This window comes from Scyliorhinus canicula, chromosome 10 (genome assembly GCF_902713615.1).
Source record: "Scyliorhinus canicula chromosome 10, sScyCan1.1, whole genome shotgun sequence".
In the NCBI taxonomy this organism is placed as follows: domain Eukaryota; kingdom Metazoa; phylum Chordata; class Chondrichthyes; order Carcharhiniformes; family Scyliorhinidae; genus Scyliorhinus; species Scyliorhinus canicula.
The window spans coordinates 114809723-114824516 of record NC_052155.1 but is presented as its reverse complement, the minus strand read 5'-3'; the positions used below and the strand labels follow the sequence as shown (position 1 = coordinate 114824516).

The following is a 14794-nucleotide window of genomic DNA, read 5'->3' as shown; positions in this document are numbered from 1 at the left end:
CGAGGCATGTTACAGTATGACAATAGTCATTATCATCAACCTACATCTTCTTTTCACATTTTAAACCTTGATCATACAAAAACATAGGGCAGGGTTCTCTGACCCTCCGTGCCAAAATCGTGCTTGGCGCGGGGGTGGAGAATTACCCAAAATAGGCTTCCATGCCGGCATGCGATTCTCTGGCAACCGGAGAATCGCCGCCAGTCGCGCGCGATCGATGCGCAGTGGTCGGGAGCCGTTGAAAGCGCTTTGCGGCGATTCTCCGCGCTCGTTGGGTCGAGGGATCGTCGAGATTCGCCGTGGTTCATATGTAGTCCCACCCAGTGGGACGTCGGGATTCTGGCTGCGGGGATCGTCCTGGTGGGGGTGCGGGGGGATCCGACTCCGGGGGGAACCTCCAAGGCGGCCAGGCCCGCGATCGGTGGCAACCGATAGGCAGGCGCGCTCATTCCGGAGGGGGCCTATGTTACTCCGCACGGGACCCCTGTAGGGCTCTGCCACGTTACGCGGGGGCTGGCGCAAAGATGGCTGGCATGCGCATGTGCATACCCACGGCCTTCTGCCATGCGCATGCGTGGCCGTAACTGCAGGGCCCCGCCAGCAGCTGGACCTGTGGGACGCACACTGGGGCCCTGCTAGCCCCCTTGAAGACGAGAATCACCCCGGACTTCCAAGGAAAAAGTCCAGAGTGATTCCCCCCCCCCCCCAGTTTTCCGGCGGGCGTGGGGACTTAGTCCTCAGATGGGAGAATCCCGCCCACAGTTTCCTATATGCTCTTCCAAAGTCAGTGAACCTTGGCTTTGCCCCACCACAACCCCCAGTCACACCTCCATCCTGATCAAATAACAGTTTGTCTCCTGCTAAGTCGGTGAATTTTGGCTCTCATTTTCTTTTTTTTTTAAACTATTTTTATTTGCATTTTCAGTTTTAAATAATAAACTCTGTGTCCAATATTTACAGTTTATGCGGTTCTTATGTACATACAATCGTTCTTGATGTTTCCTCCCCCCCCCCCCCCCTTCTCCTCTCCCTGCCCTCCCTCCCCCCTTCTTGGCATTCCCCCCCTCTCATTCTGCTCTGTCCTTGAGCTCCTGTTCTCCCCTTTCCACCCCCACTTCCTTTTGTGGTTTCTGTTGCAGGCCTTGTGGGTTCGGGGAATGGAAGGAGGGGCTTCTGCCCCTCCTCTCTCTCCCTCATGCTTCTTCCTGTGGTTTCGCTGAGTATTCGCCTCTCTTCCTCCCCAATTCTACCTCTTAGAGTTGTGTATCTCTGCTCTCTCCCCTCGCTCACTTTTGCCTAGTTGCTGTTGACCTCAAACAGGTCTTGGAATTGCCGCCATGCTTTGAGGAAGCCTTCTTCCGACCCTCGGATGATGTACTTGATCTTCTCCAGATGGAGAAATTCCACCAGGTCTGCCAGCCAGTCTGCAGCTGTGGGTGGTGCTGCTGATTGGAAAAGGAACTAATGTGATCCTTAGATGTGGAAACCGTGATCCGGCACCGCGACCAAGGGATATATAAAGGACTCAGGCATCTGAAGGTTTTTTTTGTGTTTAGTGTATTTATTTTCTTTGTATATATCTATATTTTCTAGTTATTTTAGACAGAAGCAATTTAATTTTGTATTTTATTTATAATGTCTATGAAATGTATATATGTTGGGTTAGGGATTAGGATTGTTTGCTTGAAGGGCAGCACAGTGGCACAGTGGGTTAGCCCTGCTGCCTCACAGCGCCGAGGTCCCAGGTTCGATCCCAGCTCTGGGTCACTGTCCGTGTGGAGTTTGCACATTCTCCTCATGATTGCGTGGGTTACGCCCCCACAACCCAGCACGGTAGCATTGTGGTTAGCACAATTGCTTCACAGCTCCAGGGTCCTAGGTTCGATTCCCGGCTTGGGTCACTGTCCGTGAGGAGTCTGCATGTTCTCCCCGTGTGTGCGTGGGTCTCCTCCAGGTGCTCCGGTTTCCTCCCGCAGTCCAAAGATGTGGGGCCGAATTCTCCGCTCCCCACGTAGCGTGGGAGAATCGTGGGAGGGCCTCCCAACATCTTTTACGCCCCCCTTGCGTAAATCGGATTCTCCGAGCCCGATGGGCCGAGCGGCCGGCCCTTCACGCCCGTTTCACCACGGCAGCAACCACACCTGGTCGCTGCATTCGTGAAACGGACTCCAGATGCCCGTTTGGGGCATCTAGGGGCCCGTTTGGACGGGAGCACCGCGACTGTGCTCCAGAGGGGACAGGCCTGCGATCGGTGCCCACCGATCGTCGGGCCAGCGTCGAAAACGGACGCACTCTTTCCCCTCCGCCGCCCGACAAGATCAAGCCGCCACGTCTTGCTGGGCAGCTGAGGAAAAGTCGGCCACCGCGCATGCCCGGGTTCGTGCCGTCTGCGCGATGAAGTCATCCGCGCATGCGCGGGTTGGAACCGGCAACCTCGCATGTGCGGATGACTTCACATTCTCGCCGTGACGAGGTTGCGGCCGGGAAAGACGGAGGCCCACTCCTAGCCCCCTGGGTGGGGGTGAATTAGGTGCGGGGAGCGGGCCCCGAGGCCGTCGTGAACCTCGGCCGAGTTCACGACGGCCTTCACGAATTCAGCCCCCTGCGGAGAATTCCGCCCGTGCAGGTTAGGTGGTTTGGCCATGCTAAATTGCCCTTAGTGTCCAAAATTACCCTTAGTGTTGGGTGGGGTTACTGGGTTATGGGGATAGGGTGCTCTTTCCAAGAGCCAGTGCAGACTCGATGGGCCGAATGGCCTCCTTCTGCACTGTTAATTCTATAATTCTATGATATGCAAGGTAGGTGGATTGGCCACGCTAAATTGCCCCTTAATTGAAAAAAATGAATTGGGTGGATTTCCTGGTGTCCTGCAGAGTTGCAATCGGCAATTCCATTGGGTGTTGCGATCTCCGCCTCGAGACCTCTATGGCTGAGGGCCAGAGAAGCTTCTGGAAGGGTGTGAAGAGGGGTATAAAGAAGAGGAGTCCAGAGACCCGCCCCAGTGAAGACTCGATACGGAGGCAGCAAAGACTCAACAGTGGACCACAGGATGGAAGGAAGCAGCATGTAAGACCCACTTTCGCAGAAGAAGGTCGTGAGATGACCGAGACTCAGAGAAGTCCAGAGGATAGCTTGATCCAGTTCATCAGCAGCAGTCGTATTAAGAATCTTCAAGAATACTATAGTTGGGGTAATTGAAGGGCTAACTGTTTTATTGTCCTTGAAAATAAACTTGGGTTGAATTGTGAACTTGTGTCTATCCTTTGTTCACCTCGCAAATAAGGGCAACTGGGTAAAACATTTGAATAATAAACTGGTCGAAGTGTTTGAATGTTACAGACAACAAAATCTTAAAGATACCGATACTGAAGTATTGTTTACAGATATAAAGATCTTTCAAAGTCAGAAGCCGTATGCGGTATTGTAGAGCCTGGCTTTGACTTTGTGGCATACCTACAAAGTTTTCAGAGTACAGGAAAACAAATGCAACAAAAACCCTATTTAATCTTATTTAATTGCTTTGGGGCAGTAGTCTTGATCATTGGCATTCATTCAAGGCAGTTTTTCAGTTGCATGTAAGTTTTGAGTTGTCAGCTTTTTTAGGCCTGGTTTTTGAAGCAGTTATTTCAGCTTTTCAGAGATTTATAGGTTGGCGTGTGTATATCAACACAAGAAGTTGTGACCTACAGTCATTTTTCTGCAGTCCTTGGAAAATCTGACTGGACTGCAATAAGAAGATTAATTGAAACCCTTGGATTGCTCTCTATTTGAACAGATTATGGGTTTCTGAATTCAGAATTAGTAACACACAACTTTACCAATATCTCTGATGCACAAATATGAATTGGAAAAGCAAAGAGAAATTACCATTTCTATTTTTTGCTTTCACACATAAGTAATTTAGGAGGATCAGATTATATTAGCTACAAATCAGCATGTTAATTGAATCATGACTGGTTTTAATCACATCACTCACACAGGATAGAAAGCATCAAGAATGACATAGCTGCTTTAGAGAATTCTAAGCCTTTCACAAATATGCAGCTCTTTGACAAGCAAGAACCTAAATATTGGCTAATAAAGTTTTTTTTAATACATGTGCATATAACTTCAATAGCTTAACAGAAGCCATTTATCTAGGAAGATTCTATCCTAGAAATTAGATCATATGGTGGCCGTTTCCTATGGGGGACGCAAGAAAAAAGTGGACAATTTAAGATAAACCGTATTGAAAACAAGTCCACCGCCATATTTGATCGCTCACTGTAGAGGTGGCCCCAGATGCTACCTAAAACAGATGATAGTTCCCTTTGATAAGCTAATACCAGGCTTAATGCCTGTATTAGGATACAAACCAACATATACGGATTGCAGCAGGCCTTCTTTATTCAGAATGACCAGATCGATGTACCAATGGATATTAAAGGTAACACTGGAGGATGTCACCAAAGAGGTAAGTGTATAAGAAAATATATTTGTTTTATGCGCAGCAGGAATACTCATTCAAGTTCTACATTAAACTCTGGGCTGCTCTGGTTTGCTCTCCTCCCAATTACCTTCTCTTAGATCGTTGACCGGTGGTGGCTTACTTTTCTGATCTGGTGTGATGGATCTGCCCCCAGGACTATGACTAGTGCCCACAGACCACCTGCAATAAACACATTTGCTGTGGTCCTGTTGTTCCTATACAATACCTGGGTTGTGACCCAATTTGGATCCAATCCAATTTCTAGATAACGGAGCCGTTTTCACAGCACTGAGCAGATGAAACATCAATGGAAAAGAAACCCAAGTCAACATGAATCAACACCTTTGACAGTTTCCATGGATTAATGTAATAGATTTTCCAAAACAAACAGTTAGCAATGCCTACACAAAACAAATACTATATTATATGGAAGACTGCAGCAGCCAGAGTAAACTCAATATCTCAATCAAGATGATATAATTCTCAATAAAATCCACTTTAAAAAATGTTTTTTGGTTCATGATGACTATTCCTCTCAGCCTTTGGCTTCTACTTACAATACATTCAGGAGAGTGGTTGCTGAAAACTCAAAGGTTGATGATAAGTAAATTTCACAAATAGGCAAGCAGTAAAGATGCACTTTTGTTTGCCAAGTTACAAAAGAACTGAGCTAAAATGTTCCTGCTCAACCAAGAATCACTAACGTGATATAAACTTACAAAAACTCAGTTTTCCGGTTCAGCTTAAATACTGTATTTGAGAGAGACAGGAAAAGACGAATAAGAACATGACTTAATATTTAGCAATTTACGTAATGCTGCCAGCAGTAGCAATTTTCCAATATGGCTTCTGGCACTCAGACTTGCAGCTCCATATTATACAATCTCGAAAAAGAATCCCACCTGTGGGAACCAGATGCAGTGGACGGAGACAGTTAAAATGGAGCAGGTGAATTACTTGCTCCAACCGTAATCCATTCCAATGCTAAAATATTTTAGTATTCATGCATATACTGTGCCTGCTCGAGATTGACGGAGCTCTCATTCTATTATCATGCAGCAATATGATTCTGATGCTACCTGAACCAGAAAGTCAGTCAGGCAAGAATGTAGTCAGACTACGGAAGAAGCACTGCAATCTAAGTTTAAATAAATTTCCTTTGTACAGCTAAGTGCAGCAGAACTGTAGAAGCTAAAATTTCCACATTGCTTTTTTCCTTTATTTTCATTGGTTCATTCTCTGACTAGTAGCTCTGTGGCCATAAGGTGCTCTAACTAACGGCCAGTTGTAAGAACTATTTCAGGTTGCCCAATTGTGGCTGGGCAATAAAGAGCAGATAGCTGAAGTTCCAATCTTCAGTCATCTGGAGAGAACAATTCCGCTGTACATCATGTTACTGAAATATTCAGCATTTTCTGAAGAAGCAAATTCACTGGTAGGATTACAAGTATTCAAAATTGGGAAGGGAAGTTTGATCAACTTTATTAGTATTGGCTGTAAATTACTAGAACACATCAGATAGCCAGCTGATGAGGAATCTTGAAGGGCAGAAAATCCTTATTGGTGAAGAGCATGCCTTTTGTAAAGCTAGATCAATAGAATTACAACTCATCCTTACCATCCACGATCTGACCCATAACCTTGACAATTGCATCACCACAGACCTAGCTATTTTAGGTTTCCCCAAGGCTTTCAACTGTGTATGACAAGCAACGCTGTTTTACAAACTAGATCATTATGGACTCGGAGGAAATACTAAGAAATGAGTAAGAACATTTCTTATCAAATGACAGCAAAGAGTTACAGTGAATGGGGACGTATTAAACTGGAAACTAGACTTAAATGATGTTCCCCAAGATACCATCCTGGAACCAGCTTTGTTTCTCCTCTTTATAAATCATATGCACAAATAAATATCATCAACAAATATGGCCACAGTACTCTTCCTTCCTCCAAATTATTAATATATATTGTGAAGGGCTGCGGTCCCAGCATTGATCCGTGGCACTTCACTGGTTGCTGTCCTCAAACAGGAGAAAAAAATCCCTTATCACTACTCACTGCTGTTAGTTAGCTAATCCTCTATCCATGCCAGAATATTACCTCCAACACCATGAGCTCCTCATCTTGCATAACATAGTCACCTTTTGTGTGGCACCTTATCAAGTGCCTTTTGAAAATCCAACAATATCAACTGGTTGTCCTCTAGTAAGTTTGTCAGACATGAATTTCCCCTTCATGAAACCATGCTGACTCTGCGTGATCAGATTATGTCTTTCCAAATGCAGTTATTCCCTCCATAATAATTAATTCTAATATTTTTCCAGTAACTGAAGTTAGACTAACTGGCCTGAAGTTACTTACAAAGGTCTTATTGTCTGTTTTTATGTTTCTCCCTCGTTTGCCCTCATAGTTTATTTTCTCTTTCCTGATTATTTTTTTAGTCCATCTTTGCTGCATTCTGAATATATCCCACTCTTCTGGCCTACCACTAACCTTTGTCATCTTATATGTTTCCACTTTCAATTTAATACCATCCTTAACTTCCTCCCTTTAGACTCCTTCTCCTTCTCACTGGAATGTATTTTTGCTGAGAATTCTGAATGATCTTCTTAAATATCTGCCACTGCTCATCTTTTGGCTGACCTACTAATCTATATGACCAGTCCACTTTGGCCAATTCCATCTTCATATCTTCGTAATTCCCCTTCTTTAAGTTTAACACTGATATTTCAGTTCCAGAATTCTCACATTCAATCTGAATGCTAAATTGTATCATACTGTGATCATTATTTCTAAGGGCATCCTAAATCTTGAGAGATCATTTATTAAACCTAACTCATTACACATTACCAGATCCAAAATAGCCTGGTCCCTAGTTGGCTCCATAACAGGTTGTTCCAAGAAACCATTCCGAATGCACTCTGTGAATTCAATCGCTTGGCTGCTATTTCCTATTTGATTAGCCCAATCTATATGAAAATATAAGTCACATTCTCTGAGACTAGATCATCGCACAGAACTATACTTATTTACTCTCATATTAGCAGAGCTACCCTATCACCTTTTATTTCCCACTTGTCCTTCCTCAAAGTCAAATAACCCTGAGGGCATGAGTAATACCCTGGCACTCCCTCCTGCAACCAGGCAATGGTATTGGTATTGCCAGCCTGACACCCAATAGTGCCACGCAAGCACACTGGCAATGCCATCCAAGGTGCCCGGAAACACTGCCAGGGAGCAAGGCTGCCACTGCCAGGTGTCAGATTCTGTCAGGTGTCAGGCCCAGGGGGACCTTGCCAAGTTAGCGAGGATGGTGAGAGGGAGGGGTTCCGGGGGCCTCCCCAAGGTTGGGGGAGGAGTGAGCAGTGGGTGGATGCGGAAAGAGGGGGGGGGGGGGGGCGTAAATCGGGGCAGCTTTCCAAAAATGGTGCCCCGATCTACGAGGAGCCTTTTGTGCTGGCCAAATCCCTCTCAGTGCTGCCTTGGCTGAGAGAATCTCCTGGAGGCAAAAAAAAAGCAAAATGCTGTTGAATAGCGCAATCGGCGAGAAGCACCCAGCTAAATGCGCCATTCAACAGACTTTAACTCAACCTGAATCGCACTGCATGTCTTAACAATGACTATCAGATCAAACCCATTTAACTCTATGTGTGCCATCAGTTCATTTATCTTAGGCTCGATTTTGCGGTTGCGCCGTGCTTTAACACGTGGCCGTTAGATTGTGGGATAGGCCAAAATTCGTTCCGCAGCGGATGGCAATCGGTTTGCAATCTAACCAGCCCGCTCCCTTTGGCAAAATCAGGATCCCGCCATGGCTTGGAGAGAACCAATAATCACCACTTAAAGCCTATCTCCAATTAACAGGAACGACCCCCTATCGAACGGACTCCCTTGATCTAACAGCCTGCCCAGCAAGTGGTCACCAATTAGTACACCATTTTAAAAACGTAAAGCTGGCAGAATTGCTGCTCTGGGGGATCCGAGGAGGTGAGTAGCCATCTTCATTCCCGGGCAATGGGGTTTCTGCTCCAGTGCTCAGGAAGAAAGGTGGGGGGGGGCCTCGGTTGGGGGGTGGGGGTCGCCATCAGTGGGAGGATCGCCCCTGAGCTGGGTGAGGGTGCTGAGTGTCCCAGCAGCCGCGGGTCCTCCATGCCATCCGTTGAATCATGTGTACCCGTAACGGGGTCAACCCCAGCCCCTGCCTGTCTGTCCCACTGACCATCCATACCTCCCACTGACCATGGAGGCCTCTGGCCACGAGGCTGAAGGCTATTGCTAACATCAAATGGCAATCGTAGGTAAGTGAGCACTTCACAGCTCCCAAGTGGATTCCCGTGGGTACGTGTGTCATGCAGCATGTGGCCGATATTGGCTAGCAGCCCAATCAGATCGTGATACGTGAACCACTGCCCGGTCCAGGTAACGTTACGTGTGGGTGTCTGGGGTACAGGATCTGGGGTCCAGTGATGGTAGCACATTGGTTAGCACTGTTGCTTTACAACGCCAGGGACACATGTTCGATCCCTAAATTGAGTCAGTGTCTGTGTGGAGTCTGCACGTTCTCCCCGTATCTGCGTGGCTTTCCTCCGGGTACTCCGGTTTCCTTCCAGAGTCCCAAGATGCACGGGTTACGTGGATTGTCCATGCTAAATTGCCCCGTAGTAGCCAAAGGTTAGTTGGGGTTACTGGGACAGGGTGGAGGTGTGGGCTTAAGTAGGGTGCTCTTTCAAGGGTCGGTGCAGACTGGATGGGCCGAATGGCCTCCTTCTGCACTGTAAATTCTAACTATGACCAGGACCCCCCGCTTTGGCTGCGGGTGCGTGGGCAGGGCTTGTCTGATGGTAGGGGATGTGGGGGGGGGGGGGAGGGGGGAAAGAGGGGGGAGCAATTGGGAAATGGAGGGTCCCGGGGAAGATGCTGCTGGTTGCCAATCTTTCACCCTCTCCAATTCCTTACAGATATTACATGGGATGGATGATATCTTGGACCCCAAGGAAGCAGCCGTCGCTGTGCTGCTGGCAGGCCAGGCGGCCAGATGCCGAAGAAGGCGTCAACAGAAGCATTGACAGAGGCTCCGCCCTACACCCTGAGGACCCGACCATCCATCAGGCCAGCGAGGGACACAGATGGGGAGGCCGGTGATAGCCCAAGGTGCACAGGTGTCATTGCTCTTTCGAACAGATGATAGTTAGTGTGTGCTGCAGGAGGCTCTGCCTCAACAAGGGGACGTGCGGCATCTGTGCCATGTCCATGAGGCATTGGAACCACATGGAGGAGGTGAATACCTGCTCCCGGTGGCTGTCGAGGTCACCGCAGACCTGAGCATTTACACCTCAGGATCATTCCAGGGCTCGAGTGAAGATTTGTCTGGCATCTCACGAGCTACAGCTCAAAGTGCATCGTGAGGTCATGGATGCCCTATTTGCCCGGGGGCAGCAAACTATAAACTTTTACATGGACCAAGCCTAATAGGATGCCCTGGCAGCAGGATTCTCCACCATCGACGGGATGTCCCAGGTCCAGGGATTAATAGATGCCATGTCGCCTTGCACCGGGCCTTCAGGGTGTGCCCTACATCAACAGGAACGTCCAGCTTGTGTGCGATCACCACATGAAGATCATGCACATGTGTGCACGCTTCCCAGGGAGTGCCTTTGAAGTTTTGAGGGTTTTAATCTTTCATTTGCCAGGACTTCCCTACGTATAACACATAAACTTTGCATCCTGATTTGCAGTGGCACAATTAATAAACCCATATCTCAAGACATCATCTTTATACTGCTTTGTTCCTTTTTTCAGATTCTTCTTCCTGGGTTATTCACCAGAGGCCCTGGAGCGCACACCAGCACTGTTTGCAGCGACAACATGGAGGAATCTCGCTTGCACCCAGAGCACTTGACATCAGCGTGACCTGTTCTCTGCTGCCGCTTCTGGAGAGAAGACTCCATCGACCTTTTAAAAGAATCTGCTCCTGGGTCAGTGGCCTGACGTCAGCAGCATGTAGTTAGCCTCACTGGGCTCTGGGCCTGCACACTGCTGAGGGGGCATGCATGTGTGGGACAGCCAGCATTCCGAAAGCCGGTTGTGACCGTGGATCACATTTCCCGCAATCGGTAATGCCGCAACCAATGGATTCGCGACCTTCCTGACACCTGCCTGCAACCCATCCACAGGTCGCGACCTTGACTTTGAAAATGATTGCCCAAGAAGGTCGCCCGTTTTGTGGTAGTCGGCTGTGCCCTCCATAACCTGGGCAATGTGCTGGAGATGGAGGAACATGCAGCCACCTCCGAGGAGGAGGACGATGAGGCAACATAGCAGGAGTGGCTGAAGGGTGAGTCCAGGAAGGACCCGCAGGATCAGCCCGAGGATGGAGGACAGGCGGCATCGGCAAAGGTCTGGCAAGCCCGTAGGACCAGGGAGGCCCATCATCTCATTCACTTCCCCTTCCATCCCCCCTTCCCTCCACCCATTCTGCGTCCCCCTCTCCACCACTCTGTTCCACCATCCCAAGGTCTGTCTGACATCACCCCAAGGTGGCAGGACTATGTTGGCGATGTGTACGGATCACTGTCGAAGGCAGAGGGTGATGATAACCCACTGAGAGCTGAGCGCTGGTGCTTCTCAATCTATGCTGTAGTCTGATTCCTGATTCCTGTCTACTGAGTGTACGCTCACAGCCATCACCTGCACGTGGTATGCCTGGGGGCAAGGGGGAACGGGGCACCTAGGACCGCTATGCCTGGGGAGCCTGGGGCAGGGGAATGGCAGTCGACCCATGTTGCGGAAGGAAGTGCCAGAGGCGACATATTTCTCGGGTGCAATGCTTTTAAATGCTGTACATGTCTCCCCAACTGCCCCTGGCAGCATCCCTGCCAGTTGGCAGTGCCACCTGGGCACCTCAGCAGTGCCAGGGTGCCCGCATGGTACCAGCAGTGCCAGGATACCACCCTGCCCAAAGGGCATGCATCTGATGGCTTCCGTGCCCTGAGAGACCCCCATAAGTGTTGTTCCGTCTGATCCACATTTGTGGGGACCAGTGCTGAATGGCGCTTAACCGAGGTTGCCGAGACGACGGGGATGGATCTCAAATCCTTGGTTATCTCGCCAATCTGCACATTAAAGTGAGACTATAATAACATAAAAGCAAATTACTGCGGATGCTGGAATCTGAAACAAAAACAGAAAATACTGGACAGTCTGCTGATCACACATGCTTTCCAGAGTTTGGTATATCGCATTTGGAATTTGACACCTGAAGATCTCTGCTGGGATTTTCCTTTTTAATAAGGCATGACGTTCACAGGGGGCTAAGACAATCACTGGAATGACCAATGAGTTGGTCTGTGAAATTACACTTGAATAGTTGTTTTAAAACTTGCGACATATGGTAAAATATGAACGAAACAGTTCAATGAAAACATTTCAAAGTGATACCTTCCTGCTGGAAGATCTTACCACTCAGCCGCAGGAGTGCCCACCATTGATTCGCATCGATATACAAGTGGGAACTCTCAATAGGCTGTTAGTGAACTGGTTTTGAAAATACAGCCTTTATCCAAGAAGAAAAAAGGCTTGGATTGCTGCTCATGTTTGTTGTTGTGGATGTCCACAGAGATAGGTTGTGATTATATCTGAAGCATCAGGATGTGTGAAAGCAAGTGGGCTGCAAGGAGAGAAAAAAAATCACTAAAAAAAACAATATTTGTGTTCACTTTAACTGACAATGAAGCAACATTTAGGGATATTGTGATACAATCATTACTTATTTTTTTCTCAGTGGTATTTAGGAATTTTAAGGACTAAAATGTTGAATATTGCTTGTGTACAATGAGAAAATAATTAAGAGACTTCTCATTCTCCATTGCCAGAGGTTTAAAACATCCTCACTGTGGGAACAACTATATTTACCCTGGAGTTGGCTTTATTATACTATAAAACTCTGAAATACCAATAGATCACATAATTATCACATTGCAAACCACTTCACAGAGTGAATTACTTCTGGAGAGCAGTGACTGTTGTTACTTCATACTTTTACATTGTGAGTGTTTTCTTCTGTTTGTGATTGTCCACAGCCAAAACTTAAAAAAATAAGGATGGTGACGGTGGGAGGCAATATTAATTAGACTTCAATTCATTCCGCAATATTGAACAGTTTAGAAATGACATAATTATGACAGCGAGTTTCCGAAGGATTGTCTCCAGGGCTTTAACATCCTCCCTTAAAAATGGTGCACAGAACTGAACACAATACTCCAAATGTGGTCTAACATTTATATCACAACCCCTCTTCCAAATTGCTAGCACTTATGCTTGTGAGAAGAATCAACAATTTCTTGGGGCTCCGGTCCAGACTGGGAGGGTTGGGAACTCTAGTGACTGTCGAGAGAGTGCAGAGGAGATTTAGTAGAATAATACAAGGAAAGAGGAATTTTAGATACAAGGAAATATTGGAGAAATTGGGCTTGTTCTCCTTGGAGCGGAGAAGATTAAGAGGTGACCTTATTGAGGCGTTCAAAATTCTGAACAATTCTTTTTTTTTAATAAACAATTTTATTGAGGTAGTTTTTGGCTTTATAAACAGTTACAGACATCATCAGAAAGGAAGCAAAAAAGGCAAAAATGTGCAAACATCCACGTACTTTCAATACTTCCATCGTACCGTATTGCACAAGCCCGCTCCCCTCCCACCAGTACTATCCGCCATATTTTCCCTCCTACTCTACTCTACCCCCCCCCCCCCCCCCCCCCCCCCTGCTGACGCTCACTCTCCCGCAAAGAAGTCAATAAATGGTTGCCACCTCCGGGTGAACCCCTGCACAGATCCCCTCAAGGCGAACTTAATTTTTTCCATCCCCAGGAAACTTGACATGTCCGCAAGCCACCACTCAGTCTTCGGGGGCTTTGAGTCCCTCCACGCCAATAATATTCGTCGCCGGGCTATCAGGGAAGCAAAGGAAAATTCTGAACAATTCTGACAGGAATGTCAGTGACGAGTCACAATTTCAAGATGGTCAGAAAGAGAGCTAAGAATAAGATGAGGAGAAACTTCTTCACTCACACAGTTGTTGGGGTTTGGATTGCGCTGCCTGGGAGAGTGGTGGAGGTAGATTCCATTGGAGGTTTCAAAAGAGAGCTGGATATATATTTGAAAGCGATGACAATAGAGGGCTACGGAGAAGCTCAACGGCTGGGGAATGGGACTAACTAGGTTGCTCTTTTGGGAGCTGGTGCAGCCATGATGGGCCGAATGGCCTCCTTCTGTGTTGTAAATAACAAACAAACCAACTAACAAGCAAACAATATCACCAATTTGTGAATATACACTAGCATTGTCTGAACTTCTTCAGGTTTCTGGCCCCACTGCAATACTGAAAGGATCTTTATTAGGGGCCGGTTTAGCAAAATGGGCTAAACATCTGGCTTGTAATGCTGAACAATGCCAGCAGCGCAGGTTCAATTCCCGTATCGGACTCTCTGAACAGACGCCGGAATGTGGTGACTAGGGGCTTTTCACAGTGACTATCAATTACGACGAGATGAGAGTAGAATGTAATCGAGACTTTATTACACAGAGATGTGTGGCCTCCTACAGCAGCTGGTGAAATGGCTGCTGTTCAGAGGGCACACACATTTATACTCCGCCTACTGGGCGGAGCCAGCAGGCAGGGATCTACCCCTGTACCTGTAGTAGAGGGGCCTTACTGTAATACCAATATATACAATATAATACAACAGTGGTGACGACCACATTCACCTCCTGTTAAAAATGAGTCCAGCGGGGGTGGTGGAAAACTATATACATACAGATTGGTCTTAAAATTACAGAGAAGGTTAAAAATTTAGACGATCGGGCGCCTTGATCTGTCGTTGAGAGCGCCGCAGTGCTGGTGGCGACTCAGGCGTCGGCTTGGTCTTCGGTGACTCCGGAAGCGTGTCGAAATCCTCTTCATCCCGGGTGGGAGCAAGGGGAGGACGGATTGTCCTGGAGTGGGGGCTGCGGTGGGGTGCGATGGGGGAGGGATGGTAGCTGTACCCTTTCAACCAACGGGTCCACCTTGTGGAGCCACACATGCTTGAGGAGGAGAGCGGGTCTTGCAGTTGCCAGCCATGTTGGGAGAGAATCCCCGGAGGTGGACTTCCTGGGGATTTCTGGACCATAGGGCCAGCTGGACGGCCTTCCAGATCATCCCATTTTCCCGCTCCACTTGCCCTTTTCCCCTGGGGTTATAGCTGGTCGTCGTGCTCGAGGCAATGAGCAGGTACTGGCGCAGCTCATCGCTCATAAATGAGGATCCCCGATCGCTGTGGACGTAGGCG

At 47.6% G+C, this 14794-nt stretch overlaps 1 protein-coding gene across 2 annotated transcripts in view; it reads right to left on the bottom strand.

Moving 5' to 3' along the window:
- Window positions 1-14794, bottom strand: part of LOC119972610 (potassium voltage-gated channel subfamily B member 2-like) — a 479239-nt gene that overhangs the window by 191985 nt on the left and 272460 nt on the right. The window lies entirely within an intron of this gene.